This window comes from Chlorocebus sabaeus, chromosome 15, assembly GCF_047675955.1.
Source record: "Chlorocebus sabaeus isolate Y175 chromosome 15, mChlSab1.0.hap1, whole genome shotgun sequence".
NCBI lineage: Eukaryota > Metazoa > Chordata > Mammalia > Primates > Cercopithecidae > Chlorocebus > Chlorocebus sabaeus.
In genome coordinates, this window is record NC_132918.1 from 90,333,791 (window position 1) to 90,355,996 (window position 22,206).

Below are 22,206 nucleotides of genomic sequence, written 5' to 3' on the forward strand. Positions count from 1 at the left end.
CTCAGGAAACTTACAATCCTGGTGGAAGGTGAAGGGAAAGCAAGGCACTTTCTTCAGGAGGCAGCAGGAAGGAGAATGAACACAGGAGGAACTACCAAACACTTACAAAATCATCAGATCTCACGTAACGCACTCACTATCACCAGAACAGCATGGGGGAAACCACTCTCATGATCCATTTACCTCCACCTGGTCTCTCCCTTGACATGTGGGGATTACGGGGATTATTATTCAAGATGAGATTTGTGTGGGGACACAAAGCCTAACCATATCAACCACCAAGCTGGTATCTCTGTAAGTGTCCGAGAACTACAGCATTACGAGGCTTGGGGTACCCTCTAATGCAGCTGTAGTGACCAAAAACTTAGATCATAACAACCAAGTAGGTTTGAATACCTGGATAGCCTTCTCAAGAAGGATGAATACAAACAAGCCCAGACTGTGAAGCCTACAATAAATATTTAATTCTTCAACGCCTAGATATTATCAAACATCCACTGGCATCAAGACCATTAAAGAAAACATAACCTCATCAAAAGAACTAAACGACATACCAGGGGCAAATCGGAGAATTGGAGATATGTGACCTCTCAGACAGAGAATTCAAAACAGCTGCTCTGAGGAAACTCAAAGAAATACAAGATAACAGAGAAGAAATTCAGAATCCTATCAGATAAATTTAACAAAGAAACCAAGCAGAAATTCTAGAGTTGAAAAATGCACTTGACATTTAAAGAAAGTATCAGAGTCTCTTAACAACAGAACTGATCAAGCAGAAGAAAGAATTCATGAGACTTATGTGCCCTGTTTAAAAACAGAGAAGAAAAAAGAATAAAAATGAATGAAGCATGCCTATAAGATCTACAAAATAGCCTCAAAGGGACAAATCTAAGAGTAAGGTAGAAAGAGAGAAATAGAAAGTTTATTCAAAAGGATAGTAACAGAAAATTTCTGAAACTGAAAGATACAAATATTCAAGTAAAAGAAGGTTATAGAATACCAAGTAGATTTAAAGATTTAATCCATTATTAGTTTAATAATCAAATTCCCAAAGATCAAGGATAAAGAAAGGATTCTAAAAGCAGCACAAGAAAAGAAACAAATTAACACAATGGAGCTCCAAAATATCTAGCAGTAGACTTTTCAATGGAAACTTTATGGCCAAGAGAGAGTAGCATGACATATTTAAAGTGCTAGCAAAAAAATTTTTTACTCTAGAATAGCATATGAAGCAAAAATAAAAATAAAGATTTTCCCAGACAAACGAAAGTTGATGAATTTCATCAACACCAGACCTGTCCTGCAAGAAATGCTATAGGGAGGTTCTTCACTCTGAAAGGAAAGGAGGTTAACGAGCAAGAAGAAATCATCTGCAGGTGCAAGGTTCACTGGTGACAGTAAGTACAGAGACAAACATGGAACATTATAACACTGTAATTGTGCTGTGTAAACTACTCCTATCTTAAGTATTAATAGAAAGATGAGAAAATAAACCAAAAATAATGAGTATAACTTTCCAACAGAGACAGTACAATAATATACACATGGAAACAGTAAAAAAGTTACAAAGTGAGGACACAATGTTAAAGTATTGAGTTTTTATTAGTTTTCCTTTTGTTGGTTTGTTTATGCAATCAGTGTTAATTTGTTACCATAAGCTACTGTTTGCAAGCCTCATGGTAACCTCTAATCTACAAACATATAATAAACAAAAAATAAAAAGCAAGAAAATAAAACATATCACCAGAGAAAATCACCTTCATTAAAAGGAAGACACAAAGGAAGAGAAAACCACAAAACAAGGAGAGAACAAATAACAATATGGCAAGTGTAAATCCTTACTCATCAATAATGACATTGAATGTAAATGGACTACACCCTCCAATCAAAAGACAAAGCATGGCTGAACGGATAAAGAAACAAGACATAATAATCTGTTCTCTTACAAGAGACACATCTCACCTATAAAGACACAAATAAACTGAAAACAAAGGAATGGAAAAAGATACTCCATGCAAATGGAAACCAAAAAGGAACAGAAGCAGCTATATTTATGTCACACAAAACAGACTTCAAGGAAAAAAAAAAATGTTAAGAGACAAGGTCATGATAATGATAAACGGTTCAATTCAGCAAAAGAACATAACAAGTGTAATTACATATGTACTAAACACCGGAGCACCAAGATATATAAAGCAAGTATCATTAGAGCTAAAGGGAGAGACAGACCCCAATATAATAACAGCTGGAGACTTCAAAACCCCACTTTCAGCACTGGACAGATCATCCAGACAGAAAATTCACAAGGAAACATCAGACTTAATCTGCACTATTGGCCAGGCAGAGTGGCTCACGCCTGTAATCCCAGTACTTTGGGAGGCCAAGGCGGGCGGATCATCTGAGGTCAGGAGTTTCAGACCAACCTGGCCAATATGGTGAAACACCATCTCTACTAAAAATACAAAGCTAGCTGGGTGTGGTGGCACATGCCTGTAATTCCAGCACTTTGGGAAGCCGAGGCAGAAGAATCACTTGAACCCAGGAGGCAGAGGTTGCAGTGAGTTAGGATCGTGTCACTGCACTCACTCTAGCTTGGGCGACAGAGTGAGACTCCATCTCAAAAAAAAAAAGAAAAAGAAAAAAAGTCTGCACTATAGACCAAACAGGCCTAATGAATATCTAAGAACATTTCATTGAAGGAGTGTAGAACACATATTTTTCTTCCCAGCACATGAATCATTCTCAAGGAAAGACCATATGTTAGGTCACAAAACAAGTGGTAAGAAACTCAAAACAAACAAACTTGAAATAATATCAAGGATCTTCTCTAACCACAATGGAATAAAACTGGAAATAATGAGGAATTTTGGAAACTATATAAACACATGGAAATTAAACAATATGCTCCTGAATGAACAGTGGGTGAATGAAGAGATTAGGAAGGAAACCGGGCTGGGGGAAGTAGCTCAGGCCTGTAATCCCCACACTTTGCAAGGCCAAGTCAGGCAGATCACTTGAGGCCAGGAGTTTGAGACCAGTCTGGTCAACATGGTAAAACCCCATGTCTACTAAACAATACAAAAATTAGCCAGGTATAGTGGCACGCACCTGTAATCTCAGCTACTCAGGAGGCTGAGGCATGAAAATCACTTGAACCCAGGAGGCAGAGGTTGCAGTGAGCAGAGATTGCGCCACTGCACTCCAGCCTGGGTGACAGAGCGAGACTCCATCTCAAAAAAAAAGAAACTAAAAAATTTATTGAAGCAAATGATAATGGAAACACAACAAACTGAAGCCTTTGTATGGGATACAGTAAAAGCAGTATTAAGAGCAAAGTTTATAGCTAAGAGTGCCTACATCAAAAACAAAAAACCTTCAAATAAACAACCTAATGATGCATCTTAACTAGAAAAGCAAAAGGAAACCAAACCTAAACCTAAAGTTAGCAGAAGAAAATAAATAATAAAGACCAGAGCAGAAATAAATGAACTTGAAAAGAAGAAAACAATACAAAAATCAATGAAAAGGTTGGTTTTCAAAAAGATTAAAAAACTGACAAACCTTTAGCCAGACTAAGAAAAAAGAGAGCAGACCCAAGTAAAAAAATCAGAGATGGAAAAGGACACATTATAACCCATACTGCAGAAATCATAAGGATCATTAGAGGCTACTATGAGCAGCTATGCGCCAATAAATTAGAAAACCTAGAATAAATGGATAAATTCCTAGACACACACAACCTACCAGGATTGAACCACGAAGAAATTCAAAAGCTGAACAGACCAGTAACGAGACCAAAGCTCAAATAAAGTCTTCCAGGCTGTGCCTGGTGGCTCATGCCTGTCATCCCAGCACTTTGGGAGGCCAAGGTGGGTGGATCACCTGAGGTCAGGAGTTCGAGACCAGTCTGGCCAACATGGCGAAACCCCGTCTCTACTAAAAATACAAAAAACTAGCCAGGCGTGGTGGCACTTACCTGTAACCCCAGTTACTCAGGAGGCTGAGGCAAGAGAATCAGTTGAACCTCGGAGACAGAGGTTGCAGTGAGCCAAGATCGCACCATTGCACTCTAGCCTGGGCAACAAGAGTGAAAAATCCACCTCAAAAAAAAAAAATTCTTCCAGCAAAGAAATACATGAGACCAGATGGCTTTACTTCAAAATTCTACCAAACATTTAAAGAACATCTAATACCAATCCTACTCAAACTATTCTGAAAAATAGCAAAGGAGGGAATGCTTACAAACTCATTCTATGAGGCCAGTTATTACCTTGATACCAAAATCAGACAGAGATGCATAAAAAATAACCACACACACACACAAAACTACAGGCCAATATCTCTGATGAACATTGATGAAAAAATCCTCAACAAAATATGAGCAAACTCAATTAAACAACACATTAAAAGGATTACCAACTGGGATTTAATCCAGGAATGTAAGGATGATTCAACATATGCAAATCAATTTGATACGTAGAATTAAAGACAAAAACCATATGATGACTTCACAATTGATGCTGAAAAAGCATTTGATACAAGTCAACACAATAAAAACTCTCAAAAACCCAGGTATAGAAGAAACATACCTCAACATAATCAAGTCCATATGCAAGATATCCAGAACTTGTATAACAGTGAATGGGGGAAAACTGAAAGCCTTTTCTCTAAGATCTGGAAGAAGACAAGGATGCCCACTGTCATCACTGTTAATCAACATATTATGGAAGTCCTAAGCTAGAGCAATAAGAGAAGAAAATAAAAAACATCCAAGTTGGCAAGAATAAAGTCAAATTATCCTTGTTTGCAGATGATACGACCTTATATTTGGACTAAAGACTCCACCAAAAAAACTATTACAACTGATAAATTCAGTAAAGCTGCAGGATACAAAATCAACATACAAAAATCAGTAACATTTCCATGGGCCAACAGTGAAGAATCTGAAAAAGAAATCAAGGAAGTAATCCCATTTGCAATTGCTACAAATAAAATTAAATACTTAGCGATTAACCAAAGAAGTGAAAGATCTCCACAATTAAAACTATAAAACATTGATGCAAAAAGTCGAAGACACAAAGAAATGGAAAGACATTCTATGTTCATGAACTGGAAGAACTAATATTGTTAAAATGTCCATACTACGCAAAGGAATCTACAGACTCAATGCAATCCCAATCAAAATACCAATGACAGATGAGCACGGTGGCTCACATCTGTAATCCCAGCACTTTGAGAGGCCGAGGCGGGTGGATCATCTGAGGTCGGGAGTTCGAGATCCGCCTGACCAACATGGAGAAACTCCGTCTCTACTAAAAATACAAAATTAGCTGGGCGTGGTAGCACACGCCTACAGTCCCAGCTGCTCGGGAGGCTGAGGCAGGAGAATCGCTTGAACCCAGGAGGCGGAGGTTGCAGTGAGCCGAGAAAGTGCCACTGCACTTCAGCCTGGGCAACAAGAGTGAAACTCCATCCCAAAAAAAAAAAAAAAAAAAAATGAAAGAAAAGAAAAAGAAAAAATACCAATGACATTCTTCACAGAAATAGAAAAAGAAATCCTAAAATTGATATGAAACCACACACACACACACACACACACACACACACAGAAGAGCCAAAACTATCCTAAGCAAAAAGAACAAAACTGAAGAAATCACATTACCTCAAATTATACTACAGAGCAATAGTAACCAAAGCAGCATGGCACTGGGATAGAAACAGACACATGAACCACAGGAACAGAATAGAGAACTCAGAAACAAATCCATACATCTAAAGTGAACTCATTTTCGACAAAGGTGCCAAGAAAATACAACAGGGAAAGGGCAGTCTGTTCAGTAAATAAAGCTCAGACAACACCAATGCAGAAGAACGAAACTAGGGCCCTATCTCTTGCCATATATAAATATCACATCAAAGTGGATTAAAGACTTTAAAACCTCAAATTATGAAACTGCTAAAAGAAAACATAGGGGGAATTCTCCAGGACATTGGACTGGGTAAAAATTTCTTAATACCCTACAAAAGCACAGGCAACCAAGGCAAAGTAGACAAATGGAATCACATCAAGTTAAAAACCTTCTACACAGCAAAGGAAACAGTCAACAAAGTGAAGAGACAATCCACAATACAGGAGAAAATATTTGCAATCTATCCCTCTAGCAAGGAATTTATAACAAGAATATTATAAAGTGCTCAAATAACTAGGAAAAAATCTAAGAATCTAATTTAAAATGGGCAACAGATCTGAACAGACATTCCTCAAAAAAGACATACAAATGGCAAACAAGTATATGAAAAGGTGCCCAACATCAATGATCATCAGCGAAATGCAAATCAAAACTACAATGAGATTATTTCATGTCAGTTAAAATGGCTTTTATCTAAGGCTGGGTGCAGTGGCTCATGCCTGTAATTCCAACACTTTGGGAGGCTGAGGCAGGCGGATCTCCTGAGGTTAGCCAGGCGTGGTGGTGGGCACCTGTAATCCTAGCCACTGGGGAGGCTGAGGCAAGAGAATAACTTGAACACGGAAGGTGAAGGTTGCAGTAAACTTGACATCCTGCCGCTGCGCTCCAGCCTGGGTGACAGAGCAAGACTCTGTCTCAAATAAACAAATAAATAAAGGTTTTTATCCAAAAGACAAGCAATAACAAATGTTAGTGAGGATGTGGAGAAAAGGGTACCCTTGTACACTGTTGGTGGGAATGTAAATTAGTACAACTACCATGGAGAACAGTTTGGAGATTCCTGAGAAAACTAAAAATAGAGCTACCATACCATTCAGTAATCCTACTCTTAGGTATATATCCAAAAGACAAGAAATCTGTATATCAAAGACATACATGCATTCTCATGTTTACTGTGGCATATTCACAGTAGCCAAGATTTGGAAGCAACTTAAGTGTACATCAACAGAGGAATGGTTGCAGAAAATGTGGTACATATACACAATGCAGTACTATTCAGCCATAAAGAAGAATGAGATCCTGTCATTTGCAACAACGTGGATGGAACTAGAGGTCATTATATTAAGTGAAATAAGCCAGGCACAGAAGGACAAACCTCTCACGTTCTCACTTATTTGTGGGAGGTAAAAATTAAAACAATTGAACTCATAGAGAGTAGAATGATGGTTACCAGAGGTTGGGAAGGCTAGGTGGAGGGTGGCGGAACATGGAGGTGGTTAATGGGTACAAAATATAGTTAGAACAAAACCTAGTATTTGCTAGCACAACAAGGTGACTATAGTCAAAAATAATTTAATTGCACATTTTAAAATAACAAGGTGTATAATTGGATTGTTTATAACATAAAGGATAAATGCTTGAGGTGTCGGATACCCCATTTACCCTGGTATGATTATTATCCATTATCAAAATATCCCATATCATATGTCCCCTAAATATATACACCTACTATGCACCCACAAACATTTTAAATAAAAAAATTGTTTTCAATACTGTTTTAAACAACAAAATTAGCAGGGCATTGTGGCATACACCTACCATCCTGAGGTGGGAGGATTCCCAGAGCCCAGGAGTTCAAGGCTGCAGTGCTATGATCATGGCCCTGCACTCCAGCCTGAGTGACAAAGGGAGACCCTGTCTCTAAAAACACACATTAAGTATTACCCAGCTACCACAGCACGCTCTTCTGATGATTCTCCACGACACAATCATTCCTGTCCTCTCCAGAATATACAGCAAAGGGCAAGGCTATGGCTTGTGCCACTACAGATTCACTGGATCTTTCGGTTAATCTCATTAGGCCTATAATAGAGAGGCCTAAAATCAATGAAGAGAACTCTTCTTTGTAATCATCATCAGATTGGTCCCAATATGTAAATGAGTATTATTTAGTCCTCTCTACTTTCTCTGCCTAATTTTTTTTTTTTTTTTTTTTTTTTTGGAGACAGTGTCTCCCTTTGTCACCTAAGCTGGAATGCAGTGGCGCAATCTTAGCTCACTGAAACCTCCACTTCCTGGGTTCAAGCAATTCTCCTACCTCAGCCTCCTGAGTAGCTGGGATTACAGGTGCACGCCACCACACCGAGCTAACTTTTGTATTTTTAGTAGAGATACGGTTTCACCATGTTGGCCAGACTGGTCTCGAACTCCTAACCTCAAGTGATCTACCCATCCCCTCGGCCTCCCAAAGTGCTGGGATTACAGGTGTGAGCTACCATATCTGGCCCCTCTACCTCTACTAATCTGTTTCTCCAAACCATTTCTTCCTTCCTCTAAGGCAGTGGTTCTCCTCTGGCTTAGGTTTGTATCACAATCACATGGAAAGCTAAAAGAAAATACAAAGACGCAACCGTGTTGAAGAAATACAGGCTGCTTCTGCATTTTTAGGAAGTTTGCTAGATGATTCTGTCATACAAACATTGGTACCAAACTGCTCTACCCAGAGGTTCTCAAATTGGTTGCACATTGAAATAACTTAGGCAACTTTTAAATACACAGATGTTGCAATAATTAGAGACATTGGTGAGACTCCAGAATCACTATTTTAAAAGCTTGCCAGGTGTGACCGAACATTATCCACATCACCTGGGAGCTGGTCAGAACTACAGAATCTCTAGAACCACCCCATTCTTGTTAGAAATGGAGAATCTGAATCTCCATTTACCAAGATCTCCAGGTGGTTTGTTTATAGGAAACAATCCACTGTTTCTTTATTTTTTTTTTTTTTAATTATACTTTAAGTTCTAGGGTACATGTGCATAACGTGCAGGTTTGTTACATATGTATACTTGTGCCATGTTGCTGTGCTGCACCCATCAACTCGGCAGCACCCATCAACTCGTCATTTACATCAGGTATAACTCCCAATGCAATCCCTCCCCCCTCCCCCCTCCCCATGATAGGCCCCGGTGTGTGATGTTCCCCTTCCCGAGTCCAAGTGATCTCATTGTTCAGTTCCCACCTATGAGTGAGAACATGCGGTGTTTGGTTTTCTGTTCTTGTGATAGTTTGCTAAGAATGATGGTTTCCAGCTGCATCCATGTCCCTACAAAGGACACAAACTCATCCTTTTTTATGGCTGCATAGTATTCCATGGTGTATATGTGCCACATTTTCTTAATCCAGTCTGTCACTGATGGACATTTGGGTTGATTCCAAGTCTTTGCTATTGTGAGTAGTGCCGCAGTAAACATACGTGTGCATGTGTCTTTATAGCAGCATGATTTATAATCCTTTGGGTATATACCCAGTAATGGGATGGCTGGGTCATATGGTACATCTAGTTCTAGATCCTTGAGGAATCGCCATACTGTTTTCCATAATGGTTGAACTAGTTTACAATCCCACCAACAGTGTAAAAGTGTTCCTATTTCTCCACATCCTCTCCAGCACCTGTTGTTTCCTGACTTTTTAATGATCGCCATTCTAACTGGTGTGAGATGGTATCTCATTGTGGTTTTGATTTGCATTTCTCTGATGGCCAGTGATGATGAGCTCAATAAATTCGGTATTGATGGAACTACCTCAAAATAATAAGAGCTATTTATGACAAACCCACAGCCAATATCATACTGAATGGGCAAAAACTGGAAAAATTCCCTTTGAAAACTGGCACAAGACAGGGATGCCCTCTTTCACCACTCCTATTCAACATAGTGTTGGAAGTTCTGGCTAGGGCAATCAGGCAAGAGAAAGAAATCAAGGGGATTCAGTTAGGAAAAGAAGAAGTCAAATTGTCCCTCTTTGCAGATGACATGATTGTATATTTAGAAAATCCCATTGTCTCAGCCCAAAATCTCCTTAAGCTGATAAGCAACTTCAGCAAAGTCTCAGGATACAAAATTAATGTGCAAAAATCACAAGCATTCGTATACACCAGTAACAGACAGAGAGCCAAATCATGAATGAACTTCCATTCACAATTGCTTCAAAGAGAATAAAATACCTAGGAATCCAACTTACAAGGGATGTAAAGGACCTCTTCAAGGAGAACTACAAACCACTGCTCAGTGAAATAAAAGAGGACAGAAACAAATGGAAGAACATACCATGCTCATGGATAGGAAGAATCAATATCGTGAAAATGGCCATACTGCCCAAGGTTATTTATAGATTCAATGCCATCCCCATCAAGCTACCAACGAGTTTCTTCACAGAATTGGAAAAAACTGCTTTAAAGTTCATATGGAACCAAAAAAGAGCCCGCATCTCCAAGACAATCCTAAGTCAAAAGAACAAAGCTGGAGGCATCACGCTACCTGACTTCAAACTATACTACAAGGCTACAGTAACCAAAACAGCATGGTACTGGTACCAAAACAGAGATATAGACCAATGGAACAGAACAGAGTCCTCAGAAATAATACCACACATCTACAGCCATCTGATCTTTGACAAACCTGAGAGAAACAAGAAATGGGGAAAGGATTCCCTATTTAATAAATGGTGCTGGGAAAATTGGCTAGCCATAAGTAGAAAGCTGAAACTGGATCCTTTCCTTACTCCTTATACGAAAATTAATTCCAGATGGATTAGAGACTTAAATGTTAGACCTAATACCATAAAAACCCTAGAGGAAAACCTAGGTAGTACCATTCAGGACATAGGCATGGGCAAAGACTTCATGTCTAAAACACCAAAAGCAACGGCAGCAAAAGCCAAAATTGACAAATGGGATCTCATTAAACTAAAGAGCTTCTGCACAGCAAAAGAAACTACCATCAGAGTGAACAGGCAACCTACAGAATGGGGGAAAATTTTTGCAATCTACTCATCTGACAAAGGGCTAATATCCAGAACCTACAAGGAACTCAAACAAATTTACAAGAAAAAAACAAACAACTCCATCAAAAAGTGGGCAAAGGATATGAACAGACATTTCTCAAAAGAAGACATTCATACAGCCAACAGACACATGAAAAAATCCACTGTTTCTTAAACTGGGCTGCAGACTAGAATGACCTGGGGAGCTTTAAAAATTACTAATGCTTGCTTCTTACTCACAAACAATCTGGTTTTAATTAGCCCGTGTTGCAGCCTGGTTCATCCACCACTACTTTACTGAGAAGAATTCATCAAAGGCAGCTAAACCACTAAGTCACATTCACTAACATTAAAAGGACCACTCTTCAGTGTGTGTCATGGCAGATACAGTCCCCGTAAATGGGAAAAATAAAGGAGAAATCACCTTTTTGCTTTCCACAATGGTAGAACCAATTTACACTTCCACCAGCAGTGTATAAGCAAGCATTCCCTTTTCTCCACAACCTTGGCAGCATCTGTTATTTTTTTACTTTTTATTAATACCTATTCTGACTGGTGTGAGATGGAATCTCATTGTGGTTTTGAGTTGCATTTCTCTAATTATTAGTGATACTCAACATTTTTTCATATGCTTCTTGGCTGTATATGCCTTCTTTTGAAAAATGTTCATGTTCTTTGCCCACTTTTTAATTGGGTTGTTTGTTTTTTGCTTGTTCATTTGTTTAAGTTCCTTACAGATTCTGGATATCAGAGCATTGTCAGATGAGTAGTTTGCAAATATTTTCTCCCACTGTAGGCTGTCTGTTTACTCTGTTGACAGTTTCCTTAGCTGTGCACAAGCTCTTTAATTAGGTCACAATTGTCAATTTTTGTTTTTGTTGCAACTGCTTTTGGCATCTTTGTCACGAAATCTTTGCCAGGGCCTATGTCGTGAATGTTATTTCCTAGATTTTCTTCCAGGGTTTTTATAGCTTTGGGTTTCACACTCGAGTCTTTACTCCATCTTGAGTTGATTTTTGTATACAGTGTAAGGAAGGGGTCCAGTTTCAATCTTCTGTACATGGCTAGCCACTTATCTCAGCACCGTTTACTGAATAGGGAAGTCCTTTCCCTCATGACTTGTTTCTGTCAGCTTTGTTGAAGATCAGATAGTTGTAGGTGTGCGGCCTTATTTCTGGACTCTCTTCTCTGTTCCACTGGTCTATGTGTCTGTTTCTGTTCCAGTACCATGCTGTTTTGGTTACTGTGGCCCTGTAGCATAGTTTGAAGTCTAGGCCAGGTGTGGTGACTCACGCCTGTAATCCCAACACTTTGGGAGGCCAAGGCGGGAGAATCACTTGAGGTCAGGAGTTCGAGACCAGCCTGGGCAACATGGTGAAACTCCGTCTCTACTAAACATACAAAAAATTAGCCAGACCCAGTGGTGGTGTGCACCTGTAATCCCAGCTACCTGGGAGGCTGAGGCAGGAGAATTGCTTGAACCCGGGAGGCAGAGGTTGCAGCGAGCCGAGATTGTGCCATTGCACTCCAGTCTGGGCAGCTAGAGTGAAACTCTGTCTCAAAAAATAAAAAATAAAAAAATAGTTTGAAGTCTGGAATGTGATGCCTCCAGCTCTATTTATTCTTTTTGCTTAGGATTACTTTGGCTATTCAAACTCTTTTTTGGTTCCATATGAATGTTTTTAAAGGTTTTTTTTCTAGTTCTGTGAAGACTATCATTGGTAGTTTGATGGGAATAGCACTGAATCTGGAAATTCCTTTGGGCTGTATGGCCATTTTAACAGTATTGATTCTATCTACCCATGAGCATTTAATGTTTTTTCATTTGTTTGTGCCATCTCTGATTTCTTTGAGCAATGTTTTGTAATCCTCATTATAGAGATCTTTCACCCCCTTGGTTAGCTGTATTCCTAGGTATTTTATTCCTTTTGTGGCAACTGTGATCAGGACTGTGTTCCTGAATTGGCCCTCAGGTTGCATGTCGTTGGTGTACAGAAATGCTACTGAGTTTTGCACGTTGATTATGTATCCTGAAACTTTGCTGAAGTTGTTTATCAGCTGAAGGTGTTCTGGGGCTGAGACTATAGGGTTTTCTAGATATAGCACCATGTTGTCTGCAAACAGGGATGGTTTTACTTCCTCTCTTCCTATCTGGATGCCCTTTACTTCCTTCTCTTGCCGGATTGCTCTGGCCAGGACTTCCAATACTATGTTGAATAGGAGTAGTGAGAGAGGGCATCCTTGTCTTATGCTGGCTTGCAAGGGGAATGCTCCCAAATATATATATATATTTTTTGTGTGTGTGTGAGACAGTATTCCTCTGTCGCCCAAGCTGGAGTGCAGTGGTGCGATCTCGGCTCCCTGCAACCTCCACCTCCCAGGTTCAAGCAATTTTCATGTCTCAGCCTCCCAAGTAGCTGGTTATATAGGTAATACAGGCACACACCACCAAGCTCAGCTAATTTTTATATTTTTAGTAGAGATGGGGTTTTGCCATGGCCAGGCTGGTCTCAAACTCCTGGCCCCAAGTGATCCACCTGCCGTGGCCTTCCAAAGTGCTGAGATTACAGGCATGAGCCACTACACCCAGCCCAAAATTCTTAATTTTATAGTCTTTCAAAAAAACTTACATTGAAACATTTTAAGAATGCAGAAGTACATTCATACAGAAAGATTTGCATGCTAAACCTCTGCAAACACAAAATTAGACAGAAAGTTATTTTCCAAGATTAGTTACAATAATATCAGATCAAGAAGCTAACTACAAGGTTACTCAATTAAGAGCTACAGCCAGAATGCTGCATACAATTGCAGAATTGTACAATGTACCAGCCTACAGAAAAAAAAGGTCAAGAACTTTGTTAATTCCCAAAGCAGCACAAGAAATAGAAACGGTGCCACATTTCATCAAGAGAATAACATTTTATGGCATGCCAGATAAACACATGCATAATGGCTAATCCTAAATACTCTATCAAAAAGTTTTCATTGCTGAGTGATGCTTCTGCACATTAGTAACTGTGCTCAATAGCAGAAAAAAATATCTGAGGTTGGACACAGCGATTCATGCCTCTGATCTCAGCACTTGGGAGTCCCAGAGAGGATCGCTTTAGCACAAGAGCTCAATAGTGACCTGGGCAACATAGTGAGACCCTGTCTCTACAAAAAAAAAAAAAGCCAGACACAATAGCTCACATCTTGTAATCCCAGTACTTTGGGAGGCTGAGGCAAGAACATCAGTTGAGTTCAGGAGTTCAAGACTAGCCTGGGCAACACAACAAGACACCCCTCTCTACAAAAAAAAATTATCCAGGCATGGTGGTACACCTGCAGTCCCACTACTTGGAAGACTGAGGCAGAAGGATCACCTGAGCCCAGGAGATTGAGGCTGCAGTGAGCTATGATCATACTACTGCACTCCAGCCTTAGTGACAGAGCAAAATTCTATCTCAAATCAAAATAAATAAATTCTGAATATGGTATCTTGGAAGAGCACTGACTGTTTGCAAACTACCTAAAGAAATGCCTAATGATAAATGGCATGTACCCAAGAGGCGGAGCTTGCAGTGAGCCGAGATGGGACCACTGCACTCCAGCCTGGGCGAGAAAGAGAGACTCCGTCTCAAAAAAAAAAAAAAAAAGGCCTAATGATGAAAGTAAAAATGCTGAAGAAAAACTTTGAAACAAAAAAGATATTATGGAAACACTGAATTTTGCATACTGATAGTGTAGCTAACAATGACCGCAAGATATAAATTTACATTAAGAATTTATTTGGAGCCAGGCGCAGTGGCTCACATCTGTAATCCCAGCACTTGGTGATGCGAAGATTGCTTGAGCCCAGAAGTTCATTTAAAAATAAAAATAAATTTATTTGGAAAACTCTGATGATCTAGTAAAACATTTCACAGAGGATCTTTCATATATAAAAGTATGCATAGAGATATGATACATATTAATCCCAAACTAAATGTTATCAAAATAATAAATCTAAGACTAGTTAAACATTTAGTATCATCAAAGAAATACTATGAGAATATCATTATCTTCTATTTCATACAAAAGTGCACTGACTTCCAGAGAACAAATTCTGCTAAACTTTATGAATTAAAAGTAGAATTCAAACAGCTTGGGAGGAATAATTCTCAACTTGCAGATTTGTTTAACACTAGTTATTGACTGTAAAACATGGCTTTACTAACTGGCACCCTGCTATCCGATTAACTTATATGAAGCAGTCCTTAAAATTTTTGACAATTCACATACACTGCCAGGGGCGGTGGCTCACACCTGTAATCCCAACACTTTGGGAGGCCAAGGCGGGTGGATCATTTGAGGTCAGGAGTTGGAAACCAGCCTGGTCAACATGGTGAAAGTCCATCTCTACTAAAAGTACAAAAATTAGCCAGGTGTGGTGGTGGGCACCTATAATCCCAGCTACTCAGGAGGCTGAGGCAGAAGAATTGCCTGAGCCCAAGAAGCGGAGGTTGCAGTAAGCAGAGTCACACCATTGCACTCCAAGACGACAGAGCAAGACTCTGTCTTTAAAAAAAAAAAAAAAAAACCAACAAAGCAAAACAAAACAAAACAAAAAAACATATACTGACAAACTTTATGGATTCAGACTGTGGAAATATGAAGCTGAAAATGAGTCACTAAGTGAGTCAGTGCAATCGTCTGAATTCAAAAAGAGAATCATTAAAAGTAGGTAGAAGGGGGAAGAGGTAGAGCAACTTCTGTGTAAACCTGCAGAAAGGCTTCATTATTTTATTCAAAATCCATCCAGGTCACACACTGTAATCCCAGCACTCTGGGAGGTAGTGACGGGTGGATCACTTGAGGTGAGGAGTTTGAGACCAGCCTGGCCAACTTGTTGACACCCCATCTCTACTAAAAATAAAAAATAAAAAATAAAATTAGCCAGGCATGGTGGCAAGCGCCTGTAGTCTCACCTACTAGGGAGGCTGAGGCACAAGATTCACTTGAACCCGGGAGGCGGAGGTTGCAGTGAGCCGAGATCACGCCACTGCACTCCAGCCTGGGGGCTGAGCAAGACGCTACCTAAAAAACAAAAAATCCAATTTGTCCCAGAAAATATAAGCATTACTCGTGTCAATCAGAGAAAAAGAAGAGCACTTCCATTTTATGAATGATTGCCTCTTTGAAATACAACTTAAGAAGATACAATTATTTAAGTTCTAATTACATGTGAGAGAGGAGCCCCTGAGAGTCAGAAGAAAAGGGCAACGAATATTCCTCTGCCTTTTGCTAATATGCCTATATAGGCAGTTTCTCATCATTAACAATGACCAATAATTTGATAGGATCATCAATTTTAAATCTTGACCAGGAATTGCTTGAAAGTATTTCATGCAGAAAACCTCTTTTTTTTTTTTTTTTTTTTTTTTGAGATGGAGTCTTGCTCTGTCGCCCAGGCTGGAGTGCAGTGGCGCCATCTCAGCTCACTACAAGCTCCACCTCCTGGGCGCAGGTCATTCTCCGGGCTCAGGTCATTCTCCCGTCTCAGCCTCCCGTAAAAGACCTTTATTAAAAAGTTATGTTTATTGAAGCAAGCTCAATCCTATTTTTTTTTTTTCTTTCTTGAGACGGAGTCTCGCTCTGTCGCCCAGGCTGGAGTGCAGTGGCGCGATCTCAGCTCACTGCAAGCTCCGCCTCCCGGGTTCACGCCATTCTCCTGCCTCAGCCTCCCAAGTAGCTGGGACTACAGGCGCCGCCACCTCGCCCGGTTAATTTTTTGTATTTTTAGTAGAGATGGGGTTTCACCGTGTTAGCCAGTACGGACCTCGATCTCCTGACCTCGTGATCCGCCCGCCTCGGCCTCCCAAAGTGCTGGAATTACAAGCGTGAGCCACCGCGCCCGGCCACAATCCTATTTTTTTAAAACATCTGGACCAGGCATGGTGGCTCACTCATGTAATCCCAGCACTTTGGGAGACCAAGGTGGGCAGATCACCTTGAGGTCAGGAGTTAAGAGACGAGCTTGGCCAACATGGTAAAACCCCTTCTCTACTAAAACTACAACAATTAGCTGGGCCTGGAAGCAGGTACCTGTAATCCCAGCTACTTGGAAAGCTGATGCAGGAGAATCGCTTGAACCCGGGAGGCAGAGGTTGCAGAGAGCTAAGATCGCACCACAGCATTCCAGCCTGGGTGACAGAATAAGGCTCTGTCTCAAAAAATAAAAAATAAATAAATAAAAATAAAACATCTGGAAGTGTTATACACATTCAATACACAATATCTTCCCTAACACTGTGTTTTCTAAAAATATAACTTGATTAAAAAGAAACTTAAAATTTTTTCACCCAGATAGGTGCCCTTATCTCCCCATGAAGTTTTCTCCAGTGTTCCATACAAACATGACTGTCATTTTCGATCTGTGCCATGAGATGACAGGAGTTGGGAAACACTGAAACTACCCTGTTCTCACTGTCTAAAACCATTTGTTGAGTAAGTGTACAGCTCTAAATTGAAAAATCAAATGTACAAAAAAAAAAAAAAATACTGGCCAGGCACAATGACTCACACCTGTAATTCCAGCACTTTGGGAAGCCGAGGCAGGACGATCACTTCAGCCCAGGAGTTTGAGACCAGCCTGGACAATATAGCAAGACCCCATCTCTACAAAAAAATTAAAAAATTAGCTGAGCATGGTGGTGAATGCCTGTGGTCCCAGCTATTCAGAAGGCTGAGGCAGGAGAATCACTTAAGCCCAGGAATTCAAGGCTGCAGTGAGTTATGATCACACTAACTGCCTGGGCAAAAGAGCAAGACCCCATCTCAAAAATGATTGACAGACAGATAGCAAAAAGACTCATACATGTTCACAGAATTTATGTACCAAATCAACTTTAAAGCTGCATTCAGCAAAGATAATAATCAAATAAATACTCCAAGTTCCTTATACCAACAGCAAGTTAGAATCCAAAAGTGTCATCAATGGAATCACCAAAATCTCTTAAATTCTAGGAAAATAAGCCACTCTTCAAACAAATTCTAATATCTAGTAGAATGTAGCATACATGACCTGCTCTGAAAAAGTCATGTGTGCTCACATCTTATAAAAATATATGCGTTAAGGCCAAGCGCAGTGGCTCACACCTGTAATCCTAGCACTTTGGGAGGTCAAGGTGGGCCGATCACTTGAGGTCAGAAGTTCGACACCAGCCTGGCCAACATGGTGAAACCCCATCTCTACTGAAAATATAAACGCTAGCCAGGTGTGGTGGTGGGCACCTGTAATCCCAGCTACTTGGGAGGCTGATGCATAAGAATCGCTTGAACCTGGGAGGCGAAGGTTGCAGTGAGCCAAGACCACGTACTCCAGCCTGGGCAACAGAGCAAGACTCCGTCTCAAAAAAGATACATATATATGTATAGTGATAAAACAAAAGAATTTTAAACATAATACTCCTGAGGAAAGAGAATCACTTGAACCTGGAAGGTGGAGGTTGCAGTGAGCCAAGATCGCGCCACTGCACTCCAGCCTGGGAGAGAGAGCGAGACTCCATTTCACAGAAACAACAACAACAACAACAACAACAACATATGAGTTAAAGAGAAACCTAGGATATTCTCATTCTAAAAGGAGTAAGAAGAGTTCTATCCATTTTTACAGATAAATAAATAAATTACATGATAATCTAAATGATTTATTGTATTAAATGACCGGACAATCTGACTCCAACATATGTTTAATCTTTATTTGGCTAATAACACAAATGGTTTTATTATTTTCAAATGTTTATTTAAGCCCACAAAGTTCATAAATGACCCCTCTGAAATATCCAGACTTTTATCCTTACACAAACTGATATACCAAAGCCCAATTGTTATGAGCTCTGCTACAGAATCTAATGCAGGTTACACTATTTATTGTTTCAGAAAGCAGTTTTTCTTGATCATCCTTTCTACTGGGATGCTATGCAATTAGAATTCCAGAGAATGCTACAAAAAAAAAAAAAGCATTTTATATAACTAGGCTTTTTCTGCATTCTAACAAATGGCTCTGAGAACAAATTGAAATCATATAATAAATTTTTAATAATGAAAAGTCATCTAGTAAATCCCCTTCATTTTATAGAGGAAGAATGTAAATCTTTTTTTTTTTTTTTTGGAGACATGGTCTCACTGTGTCTCAGGCTGCAGTACAGTGGTGCAATCATAGCTCACTGTGACCCCAACTTCCCAGGCTCAAGTTATCCTCACACCTCAGCCTCCTGAGGAGCTGGGACTACAGACGTGAGCCACCACACTCAGCTAATTTTTCTATTTCTTGTAGACACCAAATTTCGCCATGTTGCCCAGGCTGGTCTCTAATGGGGCTCAAGCAATCAAACCACCTCAGCCTCCCAAAGTGCTGGGATTACAGGTATGAGCCACCACGCCCAGCCTACAGAGGAGGAATGTGAATCTCAGAAAAATTAAATGACTTCCCTAAAATGAGAATTATGTAACTACCGGGAGTATAACAGTAAACAAGGTAAGTGTTATCCCTAGCCATAGTCTAATTAAAGTGAAGTATAACAGGGCTATGATGAGGGAAGAACTTTTGCCACAAATATAGGAATTCTAGTTCAAGTGACACAAGTCATTCCTACTGAAAAAAATTTAAAGTATTGGTTACAAAACAACAAAAAGACCAGATTTTAGATGGCATGTTAACTATAAAAAGAAGAAAATTAAAAGAAAGTAAACCAAGGACTCACAATTTCATTTTTATATCTATTAAAAGGAAAATTTCTGAGATGCTGTCAAAAAGAATAAGAGAATAAAATACACAGTGGACTTCTGGGTATAGTGTCAGACAAAAAGTTCTTCTTGTATAGAAACATGTATGTAAACACAAACAAGCTGACCAACATGCAGCCTTCAGACCTCCAGGCAGATGGACAAAGAGTGATTTTTTTCTTAGTATACAAACTATCTTTTTAAAGCAACGAGTTTTATAGTCAACAGAGAGTATGAGGTTTCTCAAGTATAAGGAATAGAAAAAAAAAAAAAAAAGAGGGAGGGAGGAAGGGAGGAAGGGAGGAAGGGAGGTGGAGGAAGGGAGGAAGGAAGAGGAGAGAAAGAAAAGTGAGAAAAGTGGAATCTGCACAGGTTTCAGGAGTGTAAGTGCACATTAAGATTAAGAGCACTGGTATTAAAAAGACCAATCTCGGCTGCGTACAATGGCTGACGCCTGTAATCCAGCACTTTGGGAGGCCAAGACAGGTGGATCACAAGGTCAAGAGATCGAGACCATCCTGGCCAACATGTTGAAACCCCAACTCTACTAAAAATACAAAAAAATTAGCTGGGCATGGTGGCGGGCACCTGTAGTCCCAGCTACTCCAGAGGCTGAGGCAGAAGAATCCCTTGAACCCAGGAGGCAGAGGTTGCAGTAAGCTGAGATTGCGCCTCTGCACTCCAGCCTGTCAACAGAGCGAGACTCCGTCTCAAAACAAAACAAAAAAAAACAAAACAAAACAAAACAAAGACCAATCTCTATTCCTCCAAAGGAAACAATACATATATACCTTGCTTCAAGGCCAGGTGCAGTGGCTCACGCCTGTAATCCCAACACTTTGGAAGGTCAAGGTGGGTGGATCACTTTAGGCCAGGAGTTTGAGACCAGCCTGGCCAACATGCCAAAACCCCGTCTCTACTAAAAGTACAAAAATTAGCCAGGCACGGTGGTGCATGCCTGTAGCCCCAGCAACTTGGGAGGCTGAAGCACGAGAATCACCTGAACCCAGGAGGTGGAGGCTGTGTTGAGCCAAGATCGCCTGGGAGACACAGCCAGACTCTGTCTCAAAAAAAAAAAAAAAAAAAAAAAAATTTACCAAAAGTTTATCTTAATCATAACTTTTCACATATAAAACCGTAACAAAGAGCAAGGTATTATTATATAAAGAAACAGCATAAGGTTTACTGCTTTAAGGAGAGGAATATTTCAAAGGATAATAAATTATAGAGAAAACATCTAGTCTATTATGTCAATTTAAAGTCAATCACTTACATCAAAAAGAAAAAAAAAAACTTTCTTACTAAATTACATTTGGTTTAAAGAGAAATCAAATATACCAAACACTGCCATCTAAATTCAACAGAAGGCAAAAAGAAAACTATTATGTGGTCAAATGGTGTCAAATACTAGAGCTAAAATCATAAAACTCTTAGAAGAAAACGTAAGGCTAAATCTTTATGACCTTGAATTTGGCAATGAATTCCCTCACACATAACACCAAAAACACAAACAACAAAAGACAAAGTAGAGAAACTGAACTTCAGACTTCATCAAAACTAAAAACTTTTGTGTGTCAAAGGATATTTTCATGAAAGTAAAAAAGAAAACCTACAAAATGAGAGAAAATATTTGTATAACATATACTGATAAGGGTTTAATATCCAAACTATGTAAAACAAGTATAAGTCAACAACAACAACAACAACAACAAAGCCCAATTAAATAACTGACAAAGGGACTGGGTGCAGTGGCTCACACCTATTATCCCAGTGCTTTAGAGGCTGAGGCAGGAGGATGGCTTGAGCCCAGGAGTTGAGGACTAGCCTGGGCAAAAGAACAAGACCTCATCTCTACCAAAAAAAAAAAAAAAATTAGCCTGGCATGGTGGCACACGCCTGTAGTCCTAGCTCACTGGGAGGCTACAGTAGGAGGATCACTTAAGCCTAGGAGTTCCAGGCTGTAGTGAGGTATGACTGTGCCACTGTACTCCAGTCTGGGTGACGGAGTGAGACCCTATCTCTAAATAAATAAAGGACTTCAATAAACAACAATGCTAACAATGATAGAAGATACACAAGAAACCAGTAAGCACATAAAAGATACTCAACTGCATGAGTCACTAGGGAAATGCAAATCAAAACTACAATGAGATACCACTTCACACCTACTAGGATGGTTATAAATTTTTTTTAAAAAAATTGAAAATAACAAGTGATGATAACAATGCGGAGAACTTGGAACACTCAAACACTACTGGTGGAAATGTAAAATGGTATAGTCTCTGTAGAAAACAGTTTGGCAGTTTCTCAAAAAGTTAAACATAGAATTACCACATGACCCAGTAATTCTACACCTAGGTACATGCCCAAAAGAACTGAAAACAGTCACTCAAGCAGATACTTGTACATGTCAATATTGGTATAGCTAAAATTTGAACTGCAATTAAAATCAACATTGTCATATTACTTCATCCTAAATATGTTAACCAACAAAAAAATTAAGAAAATCAAATTAAGAACCAAAAACAAGCAGATTTTATGAAGATTATAAGTATTGATATTCTTAGTACAGACAGCAGCTAATAAATTTTAAAGCACTGATTAAATAATTATACAACAGCCATATCAGTTAAGCTTTTTTAAAAATATAAGAAACATACAGCTTATAAGCTGTGATTTTTGCAGTAAACTTTCATAAACTTTGTAAAGGAATTTTGTACAT

General features: G+C 39.4%; 1 protein-coding gene across 7 annotated transcripts in view; it reads right to left on the minus strand.

Annotated features, from left to right (window-relative positions):
- The window catches only part of ACAP2 (ArfGAP with coiled-coil, ankyrin repeat and PH domains 2), a 177,032-nt gene that overhangs the window by 84,345 nt on the left and 70,481 nt on the right, over window positions 1–22,206 (minus strand). The window lies entirely within an intron of this gene.